Below are 6657 nucleotides of genomic sequence, written 5' to 3' on the forward strand. Positions count from 1 at the left end.
CCCCTTAAACAGGTGATTTACTAAGCATAGTGGCCAAATATCGATGTAAACCTCACAAAGAAGGCTTTTCTCAAATACCTTGTTTAGTTAATTGTGCCTGTGAGCGGCACTATTGCCATCTGCTCATCCCTATCACGTGACCTTCTGGGCTCTGTGACCTCTGCAATTCGGTGATCTCAAGTCAACTTCCAGTTGACCCAACATCACCGTGGTCGGCCTTAGTCTTGCTGAGTGACTGGACTGTGGGCAGAGTGTCAACGCTCGCCACAGTGCAGCATCGCTCCTGCTTGCGGCGCTCTGCAGCAAATGAGAGTGCGGGTGAGTTGAAACTCTGCCCACAGCCCAGTCACCCAGGAAGACTGTTGCCGGCCACGGTGATGTCGGGTCAACTGGAAGTTGACGTGACATCACCAGATCTCAGAGGTCATGGAACCCGAGGGGCACGTGATGGGGATGAGCGGACCGCAATAGCGCCACTCAGAGGCTGAACTGACTAAACAAGCTATTTGTATAAAGCCTTCTTTATGAGGTTTATATCGATGAGTGGCCATTATACTGAGTAGTGAACCACCCCATAACCTGGCTGGTTGTGTCTTTCCCTCATGTGGATGCAACTGCACACATGGCAGGCCAGGACCCGAAAAAATAATGATGAATGAGAGAGACTGGAGTAAGAAAATTAAACTTTTCTTTACTAAACAAACTAGTAAAACACATATACATCTGGTAGGAGATATGGCACTAAAGTGATACATCTTCTGCACAATACAGAGGTATAAAATCAACAATTAAATATGGCAGCACATTTCTGATATTTCTGGTTATGCTCAAAGAGCAGACTGTTGTGAGGGTCTCCATTTTTCCTTGTGAGGGCCACACGGGTTGAGGTGTGTCCAAGGGTGGGATTCTTACTGGTTCTCCTGAACGGTTGTTAAAATCACTGCTGGTTCACGGAACCGGCAGGAAGAGGTGCCCCGATCCTCTACTGTTTCTCATGGGGTGGCACAATCCTCCGGCAGCAGGAGGGTTCCCATCTAGAGATGAGCGAACCCGAGGTTCAGTGTTTGTATCAAACACACACTTTTCCTAAAAAACAGAGATCGGGTGCTTTATGTATGCAAACCACTCATGTGAGCATAGCTGTGCTCGGGTACACTTGGTGCGTAGCCCAGTGCGAGCCACATGAAGTGTTTGAAACAACAGCGTGATTAGATGTAGTGTGCACCAAATTCCCCCCTCCAAAAAAAAGAAAAACCTCACCCACCCGCTCCTGGAAGTGATCTGTTTATGACTGGCTGTATGTGGGCGGAAACCTGAACTGCCCAATCAGTGACTTCCATTGTAGTTCAAAATATAGAAAAGAATCCGCCACTCAGAAATATGTAGCAAGTTAGGCATTTTTAATTATGGCTTAACAAGGGGTAGAATAGTGTGACATTTCGGTTTAAAGACCTTTGTCAATCATACACTCTGTGCAGTGCCTTGTCAGGGTGAGTAGATGGAGGTAAGCGCCGAGGAAGCAGCGATCTGCGTTGCTTGGAGAGTTGTGAGCATAATTGTACATCTTGAGAAATCATTAAAAATTCCTAATTTGCAACGTATTTCTGAGTGCTAGATTCTTTTCTTTATTTTGACATGAAGTGGGATCTTATCTGAGCACCAGCATTCCTTCAGGAGTGCCTTATTTCGTATCTACATTCAATGGGGGTTCAAGTCAAGTCCGGGTCCCAAACTTTATCAAAAGTCCGACTGCACCCCCCGAATCAAACTTCCATGGGTCTTCTTATCTCTACTCCCCTCCATAGTTTCACAGGAGACTGTGGAGCCACATGGGAGGGGCGGGGCTAAATGGAGGGGGCGAGGCCAAAAAACAGCCAGGGAGATGGAGACAAGAAAGAAAAGGCTGGGAGAGAGAAAAGATGGAAGAAGTGACAAGACAGACTGAGGTAGGAGGCAAGATACAGGGAGGAGACAAAAGAGGAAGACAGGTAGGAGAGAAGAGATAGGCAGAAAAGAAGAGAGACAGAAGAGACAGGCAGGGGACACAAGAGACAGGCAGGAAAGAAGAGAGAAGAGATGGTGGGCCGGACCCGGGGACTCGAGCAGCGCACCTCACCCGTGAGTGAAAAGGGATGGTTTGTTTGGGGAGATAGTTCGTGACGCCACCCACGGGACATGGTGATGATGGCACCACCGCTGCTGGTGACGGGGATCCTGGGAGAGATGGTAGGGAACAGCTAGGATGTTGTCCCCTCCGTGGGTAGGGGTTGGTGATCCCGGGGCCCGGTGGTGTACCAGGGGAGGCTGGATGGCTGGGGTGCAGGGTTGCAGGGACAGCGCGGCGCGGTGCCAGACGGCACTGGCGTACTCACTCAGACAATCAATGACAGAATGTCTGGTAAACCAAAACGGACGGATGGACAGGTCCCACAGCCGGCTGCAGTCTTTGCTCTCCCCAGACGGCTGATGGTGGCTGTCTTTCCCTGCACCTGTGTAGACTGTGTCGACTCCGATGGTTTCCCAACGGTAGTCCGCTCCCCGGCGTATTGGTACCGTAGAGCCCTTTTGCCCGCAGGCGCTGGCCTTTGGATCTCTAGCCTGTGGCGGTGGCTGTATATCCTCACAGTGTGGACTGTTGCCTTCTATCAGGACTTGGGTGTTAGGAAACCCCGGGGGTTCCGGTCACTTTCGGATTTGACCTTTGTCGGCGGCTCCAAGCCTAGTCTGGGTCCGATGGCCCTGCCGGTGTGCTTAACTTCACTCCGCTCCCCAGTTCGGTACCGGTGGGCCAACGCCGGTCCTACGGTTCCGCAGAGATCCGCTAACTCCTGCAGACGGCCACCACCGTCTGCCGACCTTGCTGACGGTGCCTAGGCTCCTACCCAGACACACACAGACTTTTACTCCTCTCACTTTCACCTCCAAACTCTATCTGTCTCTTTTCCCGCCTCCAAGCCTGTGAACTCCTGGCTCCGCCCCACCCGGTGTGGACATCAGACCCTGGAGGGAGGCAACAAGGGTTTTTGGTTGACTGGTGTAACTATCCGGGGGAGGGGGTGTGTATGGTGTTATGTCTGTGACTACCTGGCTAATCCAGGGCGTCACAGGTGCATATAAGACACTGGCTGTCTCCTACTTGCCTTAAAGGGGTTATCGACAACTGTGCAATCACTCTGTCACTATATAACAACAGACTTGTGAATCCGCACATCACACACACACACACTGTCGTTTTTAAAGATTCTGTGGTGTCAGAGCTGGAAACGTCAGTCATGTGGCTACAAATATACGATATGCAGACTTCCTGCTAGAATCTGACTGTTTCCGGCCTTGCACAATACACTTGAATTGAGCGAGGCTGCGGCCCATTACTCGGATTCTGGCCAGAATCTGTATATTGCATATCTGCGGCCACATGACTGCCATTTCCGACTCTGACACCGAAGAATCCTCGGATTGCACAGTATGTACAATGTCAGGATTCACAAGTCTGCAGCCACAAAGAGTGATCCATAGAGGGACTTCAGACAACTCCTTTAACCCCTTCATGACATATAATGTACATGTTAATTATATGTCACGTCCCTGACTTTGATGAAGTCTCGCACTCCAAGACTGCATTTTCCAAAGCAGATGATGGCTGAGTTTTTCGGCCAACATCCACCTATAACAATTGTGGGTTGAGTGCATTTTTGTCCGTGGCTGTTAACCTGTCAAATATCAGTGTCAATCTCTGACTGTGGCATTTAATACGCACCATCTGGGGGATGCGTCATTCCACATGCTTGTAGTGGTGCCCAAGGCGGAAGCCATAGATGGGCGAATGTGGAAACTTCAGCACCTCGGCATGCCACAATGAGAGTCCTGGATGTGTGATTGCTAATGCTTATGTCCGGACCTTCTGAGGGTGGCTCGAGGGTCTCCAGACCCGGGGGTCTCGCGGTCACTTCAACTGAAAGGGGGATTGTGGTTTGGGGACGTAGGTGTATGGCCGGAGTCGTGTTTTAAGTTCGTGACGCCACCCACGGGATGTGGTGAAGGTGGACACCACCGCTGCAGTTACGGGGCATCCGGGGGAGATGGTATGCAGCAAGTTGTTAACCCCTCCGTGGGCAGGGATGGTGGCCCCGGGACCCGTTGGGGGTGCTTTGGCGGTGCAGGGAGATGGGCGGCCGGAGGGCACTGGTGTACTCACTATTAGAATGAAACACTCGAGTCTCTGGTAAACCAAAATGATGGTGGTCGGTGCCCGCAGCCGGCTGCAGTCGGGATCCCCTACCCGGTCGGTGGTCTCTGCATTTCCTCTGCACCTGTTTGAACTGTTGGGCTGCCTGCGCTTGCAGCATCAGGAGTCCGCTCCCCGGCTTGTGGATGTCGGAAGAGCCCGTTTGCCCGCAGACGCTGGCCCGTGGGATCTCTGAGCCTTGGCGGTGGCTATTCCCCTCATTGGGCTGTTGTCTACTATGAGGGACTTTGGGTGGGAAAGGACCAAAAGTCCAGACTGCAATCAGTTAATTAACTCAGTAGTTTCTAGACCTCGTTTCAGGGTCTGAGCACCCCCTCTTGTGCTCCGGTTTCCGAGTCGGTTCCCCGGGTCGGTACCGGCGGGCCACTACCCTGTCCCGGTCCACCACGGTTCCACCGAGCAGCCTTCCCGGCTCCTGCAGGCAGAGGCCTCCGTATGCCTCCTAGCCAAAGGTGCCCGGGCTCCAACCCTGGCACCTGTCAGTCTGTCACAGGCCTGTCCTACAGGCCTGAACTCCTCTCTACTTCACCTCCAAAACTAATCTGACGTTTTTCCCGCCTCAGGCTCTCTGAACTCCTCGGTGGGCGTGGCCAACCGCTTGGCTCTGCCCCCCTGGTGTGTCCATCAAGCCCTGAGGGAGGTGACTAGGGTTTAATGTGGTTGGCTGGTTTTACCTAGTTAGGGACTGGTATAATGCGGGGTCCTATCTGTGACTACCTGGCTAGTCCAGGGCGTCACACTCATAACCTGAAAATCTTCAGGCCGGTCCTGTTACACTCCTCACAAGGTCCATGGGACTTCCAGATAAAGAGGACAGACAGGAACCCACGGATCAATGTGTTTCACTGAGTATCCTGCATCCACAGCCACCATCAGTGATCCCTTATGAGGGCTGGTGTTAGATCCTCACCACTCTTCCTTATGTTCTCAGCTGGGCAGCACCCTCACTTTACCGGGTCTCCGAAAGTTGGCCAACACTGAACTCTTTGTTCTTGGTTTCTTTCTCACAGTTCTCCTCTAGCTTGCCCTTGCTTGCCAATATGACCACTGTCACTCCAACAAATACCCTTTATGGATCTTGCTGTTCTCTGCTAGATGCTTCACACTACACCAGCTTCACTAGAACAACTCCTTCCTTCACTGAAACTTCCTTTCATCTTGTGCTTTCCCCCCCCACCCCACAGTGGCCATCCCTAACGTTAGCCCTCTCATAGCCATATATAGGATGCTGCAGCCCATAAGGAAATCTAAACATATCAACTGGGAGGCAATGACCTCTTGTGGCCAGTATTATTAACATTATATAACATTTGCATTCAAACCAATGATGTCTTCAGGGGGGCCTATGACAGCTGGAACACCTCCTTACATGCTGATCAAGCACTCGCGAAGTGATCACAGGGCGCCGATGGGTTGCCATGAAAGTCAGGGGTCAGCTGATGACCCTTGTGTTTGTCATTATGATGTTCCTGTTAAAGCCAGCCTGTGGCTGGCGTTCATAGTAGATTGTGATTTTTGCTATACATAGCAGTGCTGCAGCACTTCTATGTATAGCACAGACAAGTGCAGAAAATAAATCCTCTAAGGGGACTAACACATACAGTAAAAAATGAACAAAGAAACGTTTTTAAATATATGAAAAAATATAAAGAAAAAACAAAAGTTCAAACACCCTCCTTTTGCCCCATTAAAAATATAGATATAAAAAAAATACACACATTTGGTATCTCTGCATTTCTAAACATCTGTTCTATCAAAATATAAATTAGTCTATTCAGGCTATTCTGCATCCAAAAACCACAGCTTGTGTCAGAAAAACACATTTTGTTGCTGAAAAATGTAGCAAAAAACACATTTTTTTGGTGCATTTTTGGAGCGTTTTTGGTGTGTTTCTTGTGTTTTTGTTGTTGCTTTAGGTGTGTTTTTTGGTGCATTTTGGTGCATTTTTTGAGTGTTTTGTTGGGGTGTTTTGGGACATTTTGGTGTTTCTTGGTGTGTTTTGGTGCCTTTTTGGCGTTTTTGGTATGTTTTTAGTGTATTTTTGGTGTGTTTTTTGGTGTGTTTTGATGCCTTTTTGGTGTATTTTTAATGTTTTTTTGTGTATGTTTTGGTGTGTTTTTTGGTACATTTTGGTGTGTTTTTGGTGTGTTTCGATGTCTTTTTGGCGTGTTGTTTGGAGTGTTTTTTGTTACATCTCGTGGCTCTCCTGAGGCAAGGACTGAGGCAGTCTCCCATTCCTTGCCTGCCACAAGCACTCCTGCTCAGCAGCGCCGAAGGTCTGCCAGACTGCGCAGTGTGCAGGAGATACCTTCTCAGAGAGGCAGCAGAAGGGTGACACCTAGTGGTTCTCCTGTTACAAGGAGTGAAGCGGTCTCCCATTCCTGGCCTGCCGCAGACTCTCCTGCTCAGCG

Source organism: Anomaloglossus baeobatrachus, chromosome 11 (assembly GCF_048569485.1).
Source record: "Anomaloglossus baeobatrachus isolate aAnoBae1 chromosome 11, aAnoBae1.hap1, whole genome shotgun sequence".
Classification (NCBI taxonomy): Eukaryota; Metazoa; Chordata; class Amphibia; order Anura; family Aromobatidae; genus Anomaloglossus; species Anomaloglossus baeobatrachus.